We start from the raw sequence: 21,295 nt of genomic DNA, 5'->3' as shown, positions 1-21,295 counted from the left end.
CATCTCTTATTACAGTCTTTGGTTTAAAATCTAATTTGTCTGATATAAAGATTGCCACCCCAGCTTTCTTTTGGTGTCCATTAGCATGGTAAATGATTTTCCACCCCTTCACTTTCAATCTGGGGGTGTCTTTGGGTCTACAATGAGTCTCTTGCAGACAGCATATTGATGGGTCTTGTTTTTTAATCCAATCTGATAGCCTGTGTCTTTTGATTGGGGCATTGAGCCCATTTACATTCAGGGTAACTATTGAAAGGTATGAATTTAGTTCCATTGTATTGCCTGTAAGGTGACTGTTATTGTATATTGTCTGTGTTCCCTTCTGGTCTATGTTGCTTTTAGGCTCTCTCTTTGCTTAGAGGACCTCTTTCAATATTTCTTGGAGGGCTGGTTTTGTGTTTGCAAATTCCTTTAGTTTTTGTTTTTCCTGGAAGCTTTTTACCTCTCCTTCTATTTTCAATGACAGCCTAGCTGAATATAGTATTCTTGGCTGCATATTTTTCTCATTTAGTGCTCTGACTATATCATGGCAGTCCTTTCTGGCCTGCCAGGTCTCTGTGGATAGGTCTGTTGCCAATCTAATGTTTCCACCATTGTAGGTTACAGATCTCTTCTCCTGAGCTGCTTTCAGGATTTTCTCTTTGTCTCTGAGACTCGTAAGTTTTACTATTAGATGTCGGGGTGTTGACCTATTTTTATTGATTTTGAGAGTGGTTCTCTGTTCCTCCTGGAATTTGATTCCTGTTTCCTTCCCCAAATTAGTGATGTTCTCTTCTTTAATTTGCTCCAATATACCTTCTGCCCCTCTCTCTATTTCTTCTTCTTCTGGGATCCCAATTATTCTAATCTTGTTTCATCTCATGGTATCGCTTATTTCCTAAATTCTGCCCTCATGATCCCATAGTTGTTTATCTCTCTTCTTCTCAGGTTCTTTATTTTCCATCCTTTGGTCTCCTATATCACTAATTCTCTCTTCTGCCTCATTTATCCTAGCAGTTAGAGCCCCCATTTTTTTTTACTGCACCTCATTAATAGCCTTTTTGTTTTTGATTTGGTTGGTTTTAGTTCTTTTATTTCTCCAGAAAGGGTTTCTCTAATAACTTCCATGCTTTTTTCAAGCCTAGCTAGTATCTTTAGAATCGTCATTCTGAGCTCTCTTTCTGACTTCTTACTAATATCTGTATTGATGAGGTCCCTGGCAGTTCGTACTGCCTCTTGTTCTTTTTGTTGAGGTGATTTTTTCCATCTTGTTATTTTGGCATGAGGAAAATAGATGAATGAGAGAATAAAATACTAACAGGGTAACAATGTCCCCAGAAAATATACACTAAACAAATCAGGAAAGACCTGAAGCCAGGGAAAAAGAAAAGGAAAGAATGAAAACTGAAAAGGGGAAAAAAAAAAAGAAAAAGATAAAAATAAACAAAAACAAAACAAAACAAAACAAAAAAAAACAGAATATGATCAAATATGATCAGGCTGGTGCTTAGATCAGTGCCACACCCTAGATTTTGGGTGTATTTTTGTCTGTTAGAAGAAAGTACCTCCCAAAATTTTAAAGAATGAAAAACATATATGGTCAAAAATAAGGGTTAATACAATGAAGGGATGGAATATGACTGTAAAGATGAAAAGTATAAAAGATTTTATAAAAGGAATTGATTAGAAGTTGTTTGAAATAAGAAAGGAGGATTTTTTTTAAAAAAGGGAGAGAATGTGATCAGGCAGAGACTAGCACAAAGCCATACACTAGAGATTTAAGGTATATTTTGATCTGTTAGAAGAAACTGTATTTTAAAATTTTAATGAGGGCGCCTGGGTGGCTCAGTTGGTTGGGCGACTGCATTCGGCTCGGGTCATGATCCTGGAGTCTCGGGATCGAGTCCCGCATCGGGCTTCCTGCTCAGCGGGGAGTCTGCTTCTCCCTCTGACCCTCTTCCCTCTCGTGCTTTCTATCTCTCATTCTCTCTCTCTCTCAAATAAATAAATAAAATCTTTAAAAAAAATAAAATAAAACAAAATTTTAATGAGAGGACCACATATATATATACATACATATATATGTAGGATATAGTGTCCTTCATCATCTCTTATTACAGTCTTTGGTTTAAAATCTAATTTGTTTGATATAAAGATTGCCACCCCAGCTTTCTTTTGGTGTCCATTAACATGGTAAATGATTTTCCACCCCTTCATTTTCAATCTGGGAGATATATATATATCAAAAATAAGGGTAACTACTATGAATGGATATAATGATTCTAAAAGTGAAAAATATAAAATATTTTAAAAAGGGGATTGATAAGATATTGGTTGAGAAAGGGAAAAGAAAAATTAAAAAAAAAACCAAAGAGTTAAAAAAATTAACTTTGAAAGTCTAAAGAATGATGGTAAAAAAGCCATGAATTCTACATGCAGTATTCCCCTAGCGCTGGAGTTCTGCCATTCTCATCGATTGGTAAACTTGGTCTTGCTTGCTGTTCTTGCTGATCTTCTGGGGGTGGGGCCTGTTGCAATGGTTCCCAAATGTCTTTGCCGGAGCGGAAACGCCCTGCCCTTTCTGGGTCCAGGCTAAGTAATCTGCTCGGGTTTGCTCTCGGGAGCTTTTTTTCCCTGCAAGCTTTCCCTACAGCTTTGGGGGATGAGAGTGAAAATGGCAGTTTCCCAATCTCCACCCCTGAGGAGCTGAGAATTCAGGGCCCCACTCCTCAGTTCGCCCCCAGAGATAAGCAGTCAATCACTCCTCTCTCCCACGGTCTCCGGCTGCACTCCATGCTCACCCGGCCTTTGACTGAGCATTTCTATCTCTGGCACATGACCCTGTGTAGAGTCTCCAAACCCAGGAGATCCCTGCAGTGCACTCCTGCACCTCTTCTCCTGGTGGAGGAAGGTGAGTCTCCCCAGATCTGCCGCTTGTTGGGTCCCTGCTGGAAGAGCAGTGGCCTGACTGTGCAGTGGATCACGGTTTATGGCAACCCCGAGCTGAGCACAGACTCCTCACCTCCTCTCTGCAGCCAACTTTCCTGCTCTGATACCTGGGAGCTCTGCCACACTCAGGCACCCCCAGTCTTTCTGTGACCCCGAGTGTTCTGAGACCACTCTGTCCCGCGAGGGTTCCACCTCCCGCTTAGCCACTGCAGCGATGTCCCTCAGTGGAACTGACTTCTAACAGTTCTGATTTTGTGCTCATCTGCCCTATCAGTTGCCAGAAGTGGCCAAGAGAGGCCCCCTCCCCCGCCATCTATCCTCCTGAATATCACTTCGGATTCACTTCTCCACACGTCCTACCTTCCAGGAAGTGGTCAGTTTTCTATTCAGAGAGTTGTTGCTATTCCTTTCTTTGATCTGCTGTTCAGTTCATAGGTATTCAGAATGGTTTGATCCCTATCCAGCTGAATTTCTGGGACCAGACGAAATCCAGGTCTCACACCTCTGCCATCTTGCTTCCTACCCTTGAATAATAACTTTTTGATTTGTTTTTGTTTTAATCCCCCTGTTTGCAGATGGCAAAAATACTTTGCTGTGGTAATACTTAAGGGGAAGATTAGCATAGTGATCATGATGGCAGATAATTCTCAGGAAGGAGAAAATTATTTAGAACAGAAGAGAGGTACAATAGAATTCATTGTAGTGATATTTGTATATATCTTAATCATGTTTACAAGTAGTCTTTTGATATACTAAAAAATACAGTTAAAAAAATAAAAGAACTATCAGTGTTGGTGAAAAACTTTGCCATGACTCCAGCTAAAGGCGATACATAAAGAGGAACAATTTAGGTATTGGAGATACTTTGGTGGTATGATATTCTCCCAAACTTAATGTTTGGGAACACCTTTAATACAGAATCACATGAGCTGGGTGGGTGGGCTTACTCATTATTGTTGCAGTATTCAGCAGCTGTCCAGGAATATTCTGGATGAAATGACAACTAAGTCTTGAGATCATTGCTCTTGCTTTTAATCTAGTCCTCACAGCTCTACAAAAATTAAAAGCTGCTGTAATATGGAACTCTTTGGAACTTCCCAGAGAAAAGGAAAGGGAGTATAACAACTCTCAGTTTAACCAACTGTGAATTATTTTTATCTACTTAAGTAATCTGACAGGCACAAACAGATCAATTGCATTAGCCAAAGGGATATTTATGAGAATTCATGATAATAGGTCTGTTCTATAGTTGAAAATAAAAATCATATGCAATATAGGCTTACGATTTTAATCAGTTAGCTTAAAAAAGTCAAATATAATTAACATACAGTGTTATATTAGTTTCAGATGTACTTATCAGTTTTAAAATGACTGACAAATTATAAACAAGAATGGGTAAAAATAGGTATCGAAAGAAGAAATAGTCACTCAGAGGTAATATACTATGTTCAGGTCAGGAAAGGAACTGGAAGTAATAGTCAGCTGTTGAAGCAAGCAGCTACAAATATATTATGCTCTCCTATCATATGTAAATTGAAGAGGGATTTGTTTTCCAAATTGTCTTCAACAGGTTTTTGCTACTGTCCTAATCCCTAAACCACTTAATATTTTTTTTAAAGATTTTATTTATTTATTTGACAGAGAGAGACACAGTGAGAGAGGGAACACATGCAGGGGGAGTGGGAGAGGGAGAAGCAGGCCTCCTGCTGAGCAAGGAGCCTGATGCAGGGCTCAATCCCAGGACCCTGGGATCATGACCTGAGCCGAAGGCAGACACTTAATGACTGAGCCACCCAGGTGCCCCTACCACTTAATATTTTTTAAAATAAACCTATATGCGCAGGGTTAATTGCAAAGTCATGAATGACAACTCATGACATGACAGGGATGCCCACTCTCACAACTGTTGTTTAAAATAGTACTAGAAGTCCTAGCCTCAGCAATCAGACAACAAAAAGAAATTAAAGGCATTCAAATTGGCAAAGAAGTCAAAACTCTTTCTCTTCACTGATGACATGATACTTTATGTGAAAAAAAAAAAAAGACTCCACCCCAAAATTGCTAGCACTCATACAGCAATTCAGCAACATGGCAGGATAAAAAAATCAATGCACAGAAATCAGTTGCATTGTTATACACTAACAATGTGACTAAAGAAAGAGAAATTAAGGAATTGATCCCATTTACAATTGCACCAAAAACCATAAGATAACTAGGAATAAACCTAACCAAAGAGGTAAAGGATCTATACTCTAGAAACTCCAGAACACTTATGAGTGAAATTGAGGAAGATATAAAGAGATGGAAAAACATTCCATGCTCAATGATTGGAAGAATAAACATTGTTAAAGTATCTATGCTGCTCAGAGCAATCTACACATTCAATGCAATCTCTATCAAAATAACATTGACATTTATCAAAGAGCTAGATCAAACAATCCTTAAATTTGTATGGAACCAGAAAAGACCCCAAATCACCAGGAGAATATTGCAAAAGAAAACCAAAGCTTTGGTCATCACAATGCTGGACATCAAGCTCTATTACAAAGCTGTGCTCATCAAGACAGTATGCTATTGGCACAAAAACAGGCACATAGATCAATGGAACAGAATAGAGAGCCCAGAAATGGACCATCAACTCTATGGTCAACTAATCTTCGACAAAGCAGGAAAGAATATCCAATGGAAAAAAGAGAATATCTTCAATAAATCGTGCTGTGAAAATTGGACAGCCACTTACAGAAGAATGAAACTGGAACATTTTCTTGCACCATACACAAATATAAACTCAAAATGGATGAAACACAATATGAGACAGGAATCCATCAAAATCCTAGAGGAAAGCATAGGCAGTAAACTCTTCAACACTGGCCACAGCAAATTCTTGCAAGACATGTCTCTAAAGGCAAGGGAAACAAAAGCAAAAATAAATTATTAAGACTTCATCAACACCAAAAACTTCTGCATGGCAAAGGATAGAGTCAACAAAACAAAAAGGCAACTTATGGATTGGGAGCAGATATTTGCAAATGACATATCAGATAAAGGGCTGATATCCAAGATCTATAAAGAACTCATCAAACTCAACACTCGAAAAAACAAATAAGCCAGTCAAGAAATGGGCAGAAGACAAAAAGAGACACTTCTCCAAAGAAGACATACAAATTGCTAACAGACACTTGAAAAAATGCTCCACATCACTTGTCTTTAGGGAAATACAAATCAAAACCACAATGAGATATCAGCTTACACCAGTTAGAATGGCTAAAATTAACAATACAGGGAACAAAAATGTTGGTGAGGATGTAGAGAAAGGGAAACCCTCTTACACTGCTGGTAGGAAGGCAAGCTGGTATAGCCACTCTGGAAAACAGTATGGAGGTTCCTCAAAAAGTTAAAAATAGAGCTACCCTCCAACACAGCAATTGTACTACTATGTATTTACCCCAAAGATACAGATGTAGTGAAAAGAAAGGGCACATTCACCCCAATGTTCATTGCAGCAATGTTCCCAAAGCCAAACTGGGGAAGGAGCCAAGATGCCCTTCAACAGATGAATAGATAAAAAAGATGTGGTTCATATATACAATGGAGTATTACTCAGCAATTAGAAAGAATGAATACCTACCGTTTACATCAATATGGTTGGAACTGGAGGGTATTATGCTAACTGAAATAAGTTAATAAGAGAAAGACAAATTATCATATGCTTTCACTCATATGTGAAGTACAAGGAATAGTGCAGAGGACGATAGGGAAGGGAGGGAAAATTGAATGGGAAGAAATCAGAGAGGGATACAAACCTTGAGAGAGTCTTGACTCTGGGAAACAAATTGAGGGTGCACACAAGGAGGTGGGTGGGCAGATGGGTTTACTGGGTGATGGGCATTAAGGAGGGCAGGTATTATGATGAGCACTGGGTGTTATACACAACTAATAAATCATTGATGTATCAAAAACTAATGATATACTATATGTTGGCTAATTAAATTTAAATAAAAAAGAAAACTCGGGACATAATTGTCTGTTAAATAACACAATTCAAAGATTAAGATGTTAAATAAAAACATTTTCCTTAACTAATCAAACTATCCTATTGTTTGAATGATAATGGGCCTGTTTTATATGCAGAAAAAAATATTCAAATGGAGCTTAAGACTTTAATAAACAAGTTAATTTAATACTTCTAACAAACTAAAAATAATAGTTATCAAAAGAAGATATATTCATTGGGACTCAGTGTGATTATTCAATGTGATTAGTTCAGAAAAAGAACTGGGGGGCATGATATCCTGTACAATCATATTTTAATCAAAAGTTTTCATTTTCATGTCATAGGGGAAGGGAGGGGAAAATGAAACAAAATGAAAGCAGAGAAGGAGACAAACCATAAGAGACTCTTAATCTCAGGAAACAAACTGAGGGTTGCTGGAGAGGAGGGAGGTTGAAGGGATGGGGTGGCTGGGTGTTGGACACTGGGGAGGTATGTACTATGGTGAGCACTGTGAATTGTGTAAGACTGATGAATCACAGACTTGTACCCCTGAAACAAATAATACATTATATGTTAATAAAAAATAAAAATAAAATAAAATAAAGTACTATTTCCTACCTAAAATAAGTTTTCATGTTCTTAAAAGTCTTCAGTGGATATCTTCATTATTTCCTTAAACCTAAAATATTTAACAATTTAAAAATAAGCCTATATGCTCAGTGAAAATTGCAAAACCACATATTAAATAATTGCTAAATCAAGAATTTAGAAAATTAAGGCACGGAACTTTTCCTAAACTAATCAAACTATCCCATCAATTGAATGTAACAGTTTTGATGATTAGGTCTCTGCCTTATTCTATTCTTACATGATGGTACTCCCTCCCTATCACCAACTCAGGAGATGATTTTTAAAAGCTGCCTGGAAATTTACCACAAAGATATTCAACAATGGCTATCTGGGTCATTATTTATCGACAAGGATAGGCTTAATTTTTGTAATAGTCTGAATCTTATTTATTTTGTCTGAAAAAAATGCCTGCAGTACTATACATAAGATCACCTGTTCCCCACACAAAGTTCCTAAAACCTTTGAAATTTGTTCAGTTATACTAGTAATTTTTGTTTGTTTTTTAAAATGAGCCTGCTTTGTCACTCCCGAGTTCATGTTAATGAGTTCATGTTATTGAGGTGACTCAAGATGGGGCCCTAAGATAACTTCAGGATGAGGGCTAATCTGCAGAGGAATGAACCATGTGTTTAGAGGGTTATAGGATTAGAACTATGTCCACCCCCCATAGTCTCTGGGGACAGAGTATGGCTGAAGATTTTCAATCATCAGTGGCCAATAATTAAAACAATAATTCCAATCCACTAAAACTTCCATAAAGAACTCTGAGACAAGGAGGCTAAGAAAGTTTCTAGGTTGGTGACCATATTGATATGTTATGAGGTTGGTGCAAGCAGAGATTGCCCTCAGATTGAAAGTACTTCCAGCTTAGATATATGATTCATACTATGATATAAAATAGCTGCCCCTTCTTCATAAAGGCCAGGACCTCTACCCCATGCATTCATACTAGATCTAGAGGCTCACAAATGGTATTGCTATTGATTACCAAATATATTGACTCCCTCAAAATGGAAAGAAGTCCCAATTTTTGTGGCATTAATTCCATTCACCAGCACCTGTTGTAGCCTAGGTTGCAATAGGGAAGTGAAAGGAGGTCAACATCCCTTCTCATTTAGAAAAAAGGTGTCAGAGTGGTCAAGAGAGGTGCCTCCCACCTCTCTAAATCCCAGGAAACTTCAGCAATATTCTTGAAGTGATGCTATTTGGAAACTGAGGGGGATTTTGGTAATGGACTTTTAGGTTGTTAGTGTATTTTCCTCATTTTGTAGGGACTGACAATGGGATCAACTTTCTCCCTCCCAAAGGATTCCCTTTTGATTTGCCTGCTAACACATTGGAGTCAATTTGGACAACAGGATTTAAAGAAGTACCTCATCTTCTTCTATAATAATGTCTGGCTTCAATGTTCTCTGGAGGATGATGAAAAATGGACATTAATGGGTCCTTAAATGTTAATACTGTTTATAAGTTAGACCATTTTTGTGGGTGTCAGGAAAAATGGAACAAAATCCCATATGGTTAGACCCTTATGGTCCAGTACCAGAATGCTGGTCTGTCCATCCTCCTTTAGGTGGCCTAAGGACACCACTCTCCTTACCCTCTACCCTTCGATCCACCATCAGTTCAGCTACATCAACCCTTCTAATTCTGTTAATCCACCAAGTCACCTGTGATCTGTCATGTTTTCTATGTGCCCCCACCTTGTCTCTCTTGTAAACTGGTTGCTGCCAAGATCCTGTACATGTCTCCCTCTATTTTCCTGAATCACTCATCTCCTCTTTGCTTCTTCTTTTGTGTGTCAGATATGGAATATGTTTTGAGAGAACTGGATGAATGTTGCCTGGCTATCATTGTATATGGGCTTTCCTCCCTCATTCACTTCTAGGTTAATGGCTATGATAATTGGAGCCAATTATCTGGTGTATCTACCTCAAGACAGGGACTTTAAGGAATACTCCCAAGCAGCTGCTGAAACTCCTTTTGTTTTGGGGAGGTTCCCTGTCTTCTCCAGCCCAGCGTGTGTTGCCTATTTTCACCTTTTGTTGGCGGATAAGAAATATGTGTCTCTTCCTCTGAACGAGATGGGCAGCTTTGCTACTTGGAGTCCAATTTCTTTGCACTCTGGATTTTTATCTCCCTCCAGTCTTGCTGATGGCACCTCACCTCTTTTGCCTCTACCTTCCCCTCCTGTTTCTGCCCTACTATGGGTGCAGCTTGCATAACTGGCTCCTCTACCAGCCTCATGCCTCCAGTGTCATTGACTGGTGTTCCTCCTATGCTTGGTATCAAGGAACAAAGAGCACCCCAAGCTGTTGGGCCACCTCTTTATGAGGTTCAACCTGGAGGATATACTTAATCAAGATTCAGGGTCCCAAGGCTTCCTTTAGACTTTAACTGCCACTTCCGTTCCCTTGATACTGGGGAACACATTGATTGACCTTTAAGTGAAACCAGGTACAACATATTTATATTTAAACTAATTTAAGATTGTTAGTTTAATTAAGGTAGACATGTCTTTGGAATTATCAGCATTAAATATAAAACTTTTATTCTACCAAGTTTTACTAAAACTCAAATAACCTCATGGGATCTCTGTTGCAATTTGTCATCAAGAAGATGAATTAAATGATGGTTAATTTTGTCTGTCTCAAATATTTTAATGGATAAGAGTTAAAAAACAAGTAGGTTAAATACATGAACATATTTATATATAAGACTTTCAATAACTTTCAAAATCTTTGGTATCCTGACTCTTTGAAGATTTGCTAAGTTAAATGATAAATTTGATTGAGTTCATTGGGTAATAAAGTCTTTTCCAAATAAGATAAACAAGTAAAGCATTGATTCCTGAAGATAGTTTTTTGCTTTTTGGCTGCTAATTGCAGAGACTTTGAAGATACTTGGATCTGCTGGTAACCATGTGTTATGCTTTTTTGAAAAACAATACTAGAGAAAATCTTAAGTTTTTAGAATTAAAATATATTCATGAATTTCAGATCTAAAGAATTCTTGTGTAAGTGACAGTTCACAATTGGTTACTACTTAATTTTCACTAGAGACTAAAGTTTCTAAGAATTTAAATTCTGCAAAATGTAATAAAGATTGATGGCAATAATGGAAGCCGATTCTGTATTCAAGAAAATACGTTTATTTATAATATATAAAAATGGGGATACATACTATTGAGATGGGGGAGAGGTTATTCTGTCCTAAAATGAAAATGTTTGTTTGCAAAGAAAAAGCTTAGTATGAATTCTTTTTTTTTTAAAGATTTTATTTATTTATTTGAGAGAGAGAATGAGATAGAGAGAGAGCATGAGAGGGGAGAGGGTCAGAGGGAGAAGCAGACTCCCCGCTGAGCAGGGAGCCCGATGTGGGACTCAATCCCAGGACTCCAGGATCATGACCTGAGCTGAAGGCAGTTGCTTAACCAACTGAGCCACCCAGGCGCCCCGCTTAGTATGAATTCTGAATGAAAAGGAAAGCTGTAGAAGGCTTGTGAAGGGAAATCTTTAGAAATTTTGTGATAAGTGATCAGAAGTCTAGTTGCAAATGAATGGATTTTAAAGTACATTGGTATAAGTTTGAAAATCTGCTTTTCTATTTGTTAAAAAAGATAAAGTTTCTTTGGATTGCTAGTCTGCTCCTGATAATAAAATTTAAAGAAAGTTTTCTTTTTCTCATTTTTCTGCCCAGAAAACCAGTTTTATTTTCTTTATCTACCTAAAAAACCAGTCCATCTATGTTTTGTTTTTACCAGGTCTTTTATTACTTAAGGAAGTTAAAACTCAGAGCACCAGTCTGGGTCATACAACTCTTGATCTTAGGGTTGTGAGTTCAAGCCCCACATTGGGTATGGAGCCTACTTATAAATAAATAAATAAATAAATAAATAACTAAATAAATAAATAAACATTCTCAATGTTGAAAGCTTTAACTATTGCTAACAAATATATGATTTCCTCTAGAATCCCTTATTGTCACTTTGGTTAAATATAAATATGAGATTTATAATATTCTGTAATATGTTTTAGGCATGTGCTTTAAACTTTCTGAGATTTTCAACTAATTTACAAGATTTACATTGTAGATGAAGTCTTTTTTACTAATTATGCTTATTTATTGGCATGTGAAGTTACTTGGGCAGCATTGTCAAAACAGTAGTGATAAAACTTAGGTTGTATTGTATGGGTAAATGCTACAGCTATTCTAGAAAATAGATCTTTAACCATGTCCATTTCTGATTTTTTTTGTCATGTATTGTTATTGCTCTGATGCTTTTGCCAAATGTGTTTTGCCTTCAATAAGATTCATAGAAAATATATTTTTTAAAGATTTTATTTATTTGTCAGGGAGAGAGCACACAAGGAAGGGGAGTGGCAGGCAGAGGGAGAAGCAGGCTTCCCACTGAGCAAGGAGCTGGATGTGGGACTTGATCCCAGGATCATGACCTAAGCTGAAAGGATTTTTGACAAATACATGTGTTTGATATATTTAAAATCTTAAACTGACCTGAGTAAGAATTTCCAGAACAAATGGGAAAGCTGTGTTTAAACTAAATAAATATTAAAACATAGGACTGAATGAATTAAAGAAAATGACAAATGTATTCTTTTCTGAAAAAATTGAAGCATTTATCTTTTCTCCCTACCTGAACCCTCCAGAATTCAAAACTCAGTGAGTATTCTTTCTTCCATGGCAATTATAATAATTTGTGTAAGTTCCATGAGAATCTGTTCTTCTGGCAACAGGACACCATTGGAAACACTGGTTATATTACCAAGGCTTTGACTGGAATGTCATGTTTAAAAGAGAACTGCATAGACCTGGATAGGATCAGACACCTTTAAGGAATTAAGGTTGAGTTTTTGAAGCCAATAAAGCCCCTTGAGAATTTGGCCTGATATCCTTTTACAGATTTCCCAGCAGCCCAACCAGGTGAGTAAAGAAGTCACTTCCTGGAAGGTGCAGGACATATTGGAGACCTCTAGAGGAAGAATACACCTTCTACAGGTATTGCAGGCAAGTCTGATGAAAAATGTTTGGCTTGACTCTGGCCTCAAAAGGCTATTAAAAGTTCAATCTAGAGATTCCTTATCAAAAGTTCCAGCAAAGTGGATTTTAAAGGATCCATATAATCAATCAGTGTTCTTGCTGAGCTTATGTAAACAATTTGGCTAATTTTGTTAAAACTGGACTTGTTTTACAAACAAATGAGTCCTGATTTGGTTATCTCTGGAAATGAGTATAAGTTTAGAGAGAAAAATGTGTTTCAATAAAGTATCTGTTTAGACGTTAGATTCAAGTTTAGCTTGGCTTTAAATGTTTTTTATTTGCCTAAGCTAGAGAACTTGAGGTTAACTTCAGAGGCATTGCCATAATAGTTCACATATAGACAATCTTCTTGCTTGTTATTCTGTGGGGATAATAAAAGAGACCTTTGGGGCATATGATTATTTAAACATCTAGACAATGGGATGGACTCCAAAACAATTTGTGTAACTCAGCTGTCACCTTATCAATTCTATGTGGCTGGGTAACAAAATTGCTCCTTAAAAGTCAGAGTATACCCCATTCCACGAAGTTAACTATAGACTTGTGGAGATAATGGATAGAACCCCTTTCCTTATAATAAGACTAGAGAATGAACTTGAGGACGCCCTTATCTCCTGGGACAAGTAATTTCCTACTTGCCAGTGATTCCTCATAATTAGAATATTGTCAAGGCTAGACATCAGGTTTTATAATGGTTTTATCTCTTAGACATACTTGTCCTGGGAGGCATCTCTATTGATACAAATTATAAGTAGAGGCTTTAGCCAAGCACTTATACGAAGTCATCCCAATACTAGCACATATATGGAAATTTCTATTAGTAAAAATGTTTCTTGTTGTCCTATGTTAAATGTTACATGGGACTCTCTAGGCCATAGGAGGCCTTTCTCTTATCCTCAAATTATCAAAATTTTAACTGAATATGCTAACTGATAGACAGTCTCTATCAACAAATTTGCCAACTGCATAGTCCTTCCTATCAATACACTCAGGAAGGATGATATCAAATATGGAGTGAATATATGTGGCTTCCTCCCACAATAAGATAATTAAACCAAAGGCCCTTTAATGTGGGGAACAGAAACACCATATACTTGATTCATGACCCAATATTACTCACCAAATGTGATGGCTCACCCCAAAAACCTGTGACCATAAAATTAATTAACAGGAAACTGATTGGCTTGCTATGACTGGGTGAGCCCATCACACGTCAGATAGCTAGCATCTAGTGGGACACAATGATTATGTGGGGCAAATTTGTGTCCCTGGATTCCATAAGGCTGGATCGGAATATGTACTATAGCTTATGCTTGGATGCAATGTTGTAGCACTAAGACTATCACAATTCCAGCTAATTTCCATATCTAAACAATGTTGGACAAGATCCATGTTTCATTGGTATGACCATCTGACACTTTTTTTTTTTCATTAGTAGCTTTAGAAAGTGCCATGGAGGCTCTTGGTAAATACACTTTTAAAGTGTTAAATGACTCTCAAAACAGCATTACATTATTAAACACTAATGTAACTCCAATGCATAAACCAATTTTATAAAGTAGAATGACATTAGATGTCTTAACAGCAGCACAAGGAGGAACATGTGCCATTATTAAAGCAGAAAGTTGCATCTACATTCCAAATTATAACAAAACTCTATCAGGATTACTTACTGATATAAATAACCAAATCACTGCTCTTAAAGACCCTACATTGTCATTTAATAATTGGTTAAGTTCCTGTTCGGGAGGTGGATTATGGTCCCCACTAAAAAGTCTCCAATCATACATTTTTTAAAAAGATTTTATTTATTTATTTGAGAGAAAGAGCACAGGAGAGGGGGGAGAGTCAGAGGGAGAAGCAGGCTCCCCGCTCAGCAGGGAGCCTGATGCGGGACTTGATCCTGGGACTCCAGGATCATGACCGGAGCTGAAGGCAGTCGTTTAGCCAACTGAGCCACCCAGGTGCCCCTCCAATCACACTTTTAAAAAAAGATTCATTCACTTATTTTAGAGAGACAGATATATTGATCATGAGAGGGAGAGAGTGAATCCTTAAGCAGTCTCCCTACTGAGCAGAGAGCCTGACACAGGGCTAGATCCCAGGACACTGAGATCATCACCTGACCCGAAATCAAGAGTCAGCTACTTAATCAACTGAGCCACGTAGGTGCCCCTGCTTATCACACTTCTTATTTTTTATTATAATATTAATCCTAATATGTTGTATTGCTTTGTTCTCTTCTATTGTTGAAATACATTCAAGCATTTCCTGACTTCTTCACCCAGTAGAAAGAAGGTCCTTACTACTTGAAAAAATTCATCCTGATGTCCAATTGGACTCTACAGCAATGGCCTTCTGTAATAGTCACTTGCAGAGACAGATAGTGACCAATTTCAGTCCATATGTACGGACATCTCTACAATCCCTATTGGGTTGAACAAGTCATGGAATATGAGCCCTTTGCCCTTCAGCAACCTTAAATATTTAAGGACCAAAAATTGTTTAGGAGGGAAATGATGACAGATAGAAGTAGAAAAATGTTCACTTTTAGCCCAGAACTCTCTCCTATAGTTTGCATTATTTTATTTTATTTTATTTATTTTATTAGTTTATTTTATTTTTATTTTATTTATTTGGGAGAGAGAGTGAGAAAGAGAACATGAAAGGTGGAGGGTCAGAGGGTGAAGCAGACTCCTCACCAATCAGGGAACCCAACTTGGGCCTCGATCCCGGGATTCCAGGATTACTATGTGGCCTGTAGGCAGATGCTTAAATGACTGAGCCACCCAGGCACTTCAAGTTTGCATAATTTCAATAAGGATCAAATATGTGATACTACATTCTTAAAGGGTCTCAAGACTTCCTGTACATCTCACAATAGCTAATATCAAGATGAATGATGTAAGCACCAGAGAAATCTTGAAAAGTATTTTTATGAGTAGAAATTTGAAGAAAGCCCTTATGCTCTAAGGCACACTGCACATCTCCCCCTTTGAGCACTAAGCATATAGCAAATACAACAAAGTGCAGTTCTTTCTGCCCGTAGGTCCTGTTCTCATTCTCCTTAAATAAACTTACTAAGTTGCACCATTAAACATCTCAGGAATTCTATTGTTTTAAAGATTTACTTATTTATTTTAGAGATAAAATGAAAGAGAGAATGTGGGGCGGGGGCAGAGGGAGAGACTCCTCAAGCAGACTCCCCTCTGAACACAGAGCCCAACACAGTGCTTGATCTCACAACCCATGACTCTTGCTGAAACCAAGAGTCAGAAGCTCAACCAACTGAGCCAACCAGGCATCCAATGAATTCTTTCTTGACTGTCATGCTCAATGATCATTCAACATTCTTAACATAAGAATGTTTCATCAAGTCCATTAACAAAAATTGCATCCCATTTTACCTTTATTTTCAAGTAAAAAGAACTTCATAGTTGGCAAGATTAATAAGTTCCAGAGATCTGATATAACCCTGGACCTATACTTAACAATATTGTTTTGTGCACTTAAAAACCAGTTTAAGAGGTTATGACTCACCTTCAATATTCTTAACACACACACACACATTTAAAAAAAGTAAAGTGAATAATCCTTTTAATGTACAGTTGTATCTTATTAGCTAGCATCTTGCTGAAAGGATCTGTATTCTGAAAACTATAGAACACTTATGAAATAAATTGAGGGAGAAACAAAAAATAGGAAAAAATTCCATGCACATGGATTAGAAGAATGAATGTCTATGCTACCAAAACTATCTAAACATCCAATGCAATCTCTATCAATATACCATCAGCATTTTTTCGCAGAGCTGGAGCAAACAATCCTAAAATTTGTGTGGACAGAAAAGACCCCAAGTAGACAAAGTAATGTGAATAAGAAAACCAAAGCTGGAGGCATCACAATTCCAGACTTCAAGCTGTATTACAAAGCTGTAATCATCAAGAAAGTATAGTACTGTCACAAAAACAGACACATAAAGTAATGGAACAGAATAAAGAACCCAGAAATGGACCATCAGCTCTATGGTCAACTAATCTTTGACAAATCAGGAAAGAATATTAAAAGGAAAAAAAAATGCAGTCTCTTCAACAAAAGGTTTTGGGAAAATTGAACAGCCACATGCAGGAAAATGAAACTGGAGCACTTCCTTATAACATTCACACAAATAAACTCAAAATGGAAGAAACACCTAAATATGAGACAAGAATCCATAAAATCTGAGGGAACAGAGACAGCAACTTCTTTGACTTCAGCTGTAGCAACTTCTTGCTAGACATGTCTCCACAGCCAAGGGAAACAAAAGCAAAAATGAACTATTGGGACTTCATCAAGATAAAAAGCTTTTGCATAGCAAAAGAAAGAGTAAAAAAACTAAAAGGTAACCTATGGGATGGGAGAAGATATTTGCAAATGACATATCAGATAAAGGGCTAGTATCCAAAATCTATAAAGACCTTATCAAACTAAAAATGTAAAAAAGAAAAGAAAAGAAAGAAAAATCCAGTCAGGAAAAGGTCAGAAGATATGAACAGACATTTCTCCAAAGAAGACATAGAAATGGCCAACAGACATGGAAAAATGCTCACATCAGGGAAATACAAATCAAAACCAAAATGAGATACTGCCTCACACCAGTCAGAATGGCTAAAATTAAAAACTCAGGAAAAAAAACAAATAAGGTGAGCATGTGGAGAAAGGGGAACCCTCTTACCCTATTGGTGCAAATGCAATCTGGTGCAGTCACTCTGGAAAAAGAGTATGGAAGTTCCTCAAAAAGTTAAAAATAGAGTCTCCCTATCACCCAGCTATTGCTCTATTAGGTATTTATACAAAGGGTACAAACACAGAAATATAAAGTGAACATGCTCCCCAATGTTTATAGCAGCAATGTCCACAATAGCCAAACTATGGAAAGAGCCCAGATGTCCATCAACAGATGAATGGCATGAAGAAATGTTTTATATATATATATTACTCAGCCATCAAAAGAATGAAATATTATATATAATATATACTATAATATAGTATATATCAGCCATCAAAAGAATGAAATCTTGCCATTTGCCATGATGTGGGTGAAGCTAGAGTGTATTATACTAGGCAAAATAAGTCTGTCTGAGAAAGACAATTACCATATGCTTTCTCTCATATGTGGGATTTAAGCAACAAAACAGATAAGCATAGGAGAAGGAAAAGAAAAATAAATTAAGATAAAAATAGAGAGGGAGGAAAACCATAAGAGACTCTTAACTAAGGGAAACAAACTGAGCATTGCTGGAGAGGAGGTGGGTGGGGGATGGGGTAACTGGGTGATGGGCATTAAGGAGGGAACTTGATAGAATGAGCACTGGGTGTTATATGCAACTGATGAGTCACTAAATTCTACCCCTGAAACTAATAATACACTCTATGTTAGCTAAACTGAATTTAAATAAAAAGTTTAAAAAATGATAAAAAATAAAAAAAAAATTAAAACAGTATCACATGAAGAAGCTTATTGAGGGCATGCTCAATCAGCATATGCTGATTAAATTGTGGTGATTGTTAAACTGGTATTTTCATTTTTATTATAATTTTTTACACTTCACTTCTTCCTCCTCCATCAACAAGTCCACAAAAGTCTTGGGAGCCCTTGGCCCAGGTGACCTCATGTACCACTGTGATAAGGCTGGACTTTGCCACAAGTTTCCTTTCTTGCTCTCCTCAGATGAGGACATAGCAAAATTTAAATGCAGAAATTTATTTGTGCCTTTTATTTATGTGTCCCACTTTGACCCCAATAAAGATACCTGCCCACGAGCCTTCCCCCTCTTTAGGCTCCCAAACTGCTTAGCTGCCCCTTCTCTTGGCACTTCCTCTTCCTTTATCCTTGTACCACCTGTATGGAATATGACAGTTTCTCTAGAACATGTGAGAAAAATAAACTTTGTTTTCCTAAGTGTCCCTTGTATCCCAATTGTTATGACTGCATCTGATTGATCATCTTATCCAAGAAAAAAACACAAAATGTCCAAAATCAAAACTGTATATATTAAATATATGCATTTTTGTATATCAATTATGCTTTAATAAAGCTAACTTTAAAAAGAAAACTTCCCAGATATAATACATTATTTTTTGTTATGTCAAAATATTTATTTATTTATTTATTTATTTCAATTTATTTTCTAATGTACTAATCTCTTTCCTGCATTTTAATAGATGATGTTTCTGAAGAAGTGGATTAAGATACAATTTTAGAATTTAAAAGTATCTATTTGTTGGAAAATTAAGTATATTTATCTCACTGATCAATAGCATGCCTTTCATTAAAATAAACATGAATATTCTCTATCAAAATGTCTTGACATTTCAGTGCTTACTTTTTCAATGAAATAGAATATTTTGTACTTCTTTCAATTAACCTGTTGTTTGGCAAGTGCATGTCTTCTCACTTGGACAAATTTTCTCACAACTTTATGTAAATATAACACTTCCATACTGGAAGTGATATTCAATCTCAGTTCAAATGTACTCATGTGAACATAAGGGCATTTATTAAAGTCAAAAGTATTCAATACCCTGCCAAGGGCCATGCAGATGGATGGGTGTAACATGACCATGGGATCCAAAGTTTCTGACTCTAGGTTCTGTCAGCTGTGGGCAGAGAGCATTCTTCAAGGAAACAAATTGTCTTTTGTTTGCTAGGCTCAGCTTAGAATATGTGTTACATCAACTGGACCGAATTAATAACAGGGTGTTTTGAGATATTCCTCTTATATTATTTACAGTTTACAAATCCCCTTTGCATAATTATATGATTTTATCCTAAAAAGCATAGAAAAGGAAAGGGACACAGGAAGACAAAGGCGGGGAAAAAGACTGAAAGGTGAACAATTCTGAGGTCTGCAGGTCTAAGTAATAGGAAAAGAGCAGAGCCCTGGCAATGTGCTAAGGAACAAAATGACTTCTGAGCTAAGTTCCAGGGTAAAGAAAAGACCCAGCTGTCCCTCTTTCTTACTCACCTGCACCTGGCCAGGGAAGCAGAACCAAGAGAAGTGTCCTGATGTTCACACATAAAGGCTGCATCCCAGCTGGTGGTCCCCATGTTGGAAGGTCAGACTTCTGCCCTCCCATGAGCTATCATGGGTCCCAGTCCTGAGGCCTGGTTCACTTACATTCACACAGTTTCTAAAACACTGTGAACATAATTCCCAAACAGAAAACTGGCTTGTTAGGCCACTCACATATGGGAAAGTGAAAGCGGAAAGTGGACTCTGAACAAGTGACTCATATGTTTATACATTAAAGGGTCCAATAAGGAAGAATGTTAAAGCAGGGTCATTGATCACAGGATAAAACAAACACCTTGGAGAATGAAGAAAACTTTGAACCTATCTTCAGTTTAGTATCGAGACTGGTTCTCTGAATTAAAATTGAAAACCACTCTTTTACACTTTCAAGGCAAATTAAATTAGTAACAATCAAATTTTCTTATTTGGCAAAGAGCAAACACAAACAATGTCACATAATGCAGATGAAGCTCCTGTGCAGAAGTAGAGAGGTTGGAAAGATTGCCTAGACCTCCAATCCCAAGGGAGAGTGTTTCAGTGATGTGTTTTATTAGAGGGAGTCTTTTCCTTCTTTGATCCTACATTTTGGGAGCAAGCATGGGAGAAGCTGTGCTTCATATTTCAGCTATAGTATATAAACAAACATCACAAATTAATAGTAAAAATAAAAAAAAATAACTAATTATAAAAATGGGCCAAACAACATAAATAAACATGGTTTATGATTAATCTGTTAGCCATAGAGTATAAACAGATATATAAATACTTATATGAAAATATGTACAACTTTCTTAGCCATAAAGAAATATGAAATAAAACATGATGAAATATCACTAAACATCTGTTGTAAAAAAAATATTTTTTTTCCCTAAGCAACGATGTCAATACTGGGAAAGACACAGGTAAACTGGATAAATCATACATTGCTAATGAGAATGTAAAATGGCATACACACACTGGAAAAAAAGAAAGTTTTGTATTTTCTAATGAAAGTAAATATCAAAATGCCAAATGACACTAAAATTGCAATTGTTGGCAATAGTCACAGATAAATAAAACTATGTCCACATAAAATGTGTACACAAGTGTTCATAAAACTTTAAGGTGTAATAGTAAAAATTTTGAAATTTTGAAATAATCCAAATGTCCTCCAGTCAGTGAGTAGTTAAACCATGGTACATCCCTAATATGGTATACTGCTCATTGGTAAAACATAAATGTGAGAAAAATAAACTTTGTTTTCCTAAGTGTCCCTTGCATCCCAATTGTTCTTGGATCATCTTATCCAAGAAAAAAACACAAAATTATACAAATTAACTTGTAGGATCTCAGTGGAATTACATTGTGAAAAAAGAAATGACAAGGATTATATATTGCCTGAGTCTATTCATAAAATATTATTTAAAGTACAAACTTACATAAATGGACAATAGATTAGTGGTTCACAGGGGTTAGGGACTAAAAATTGGGTCGAGGTGAGGGATAGATTCAGATATGACTAAAAAGGGACAAGAGATCTTTGTGGTGATTTTATCTTTCTATTTCTTGGTTGAGGTTGTTACCCACATTTATGCATGGTTAAAATTACATAAACTACCCCCCCACACACAAACACACACTCAATGAACAC

General features: G+C 36.7%; 1 long non-coding RNA gene across 1 annotated transcript in view; it reads right to left on the bottom strand.

Annotated features, from left to right (window-relative positions):
- Window positions 1–19,813, bottom strand: part of LOC113928444 — a 54,375-nt gene extending 34,562 nt beyond the window's left edge. Inside the window, exon 1 of the long non-coding RNA XR_003521902.1 lies at window positions 19,618–19,813. This is a non-coding gene — a long non-coding RNA (uncharacterized LOC113928444). The remainder of the gene's footprint in view (window positions 1–19,617) is intronic.
- Between the last annotated feature and the right edge of the window lie 1,482 nt (window positions 19,814–21,295).

The sequence above is a fragment of the Zalophus californianus genome, chromosome 5, assembly GCF_009762305.2.
Source record: "Zalophus californianus isolate mZalCal1 chromosome 5, mZalCal1.pri.v2, whole genome shotgun sequence".
Lineage (NCBI taxonomy): Eukaryota > Metazoa > Chordata > Mammalia > Carnivora > Otariidae > Zalophus > Zalophus californianus.
The sequence above is the reverse complement of the archived record's forward strand: the minus strand, read 5'-3'. Positions and strand labels throughout refer to the sequence as shown.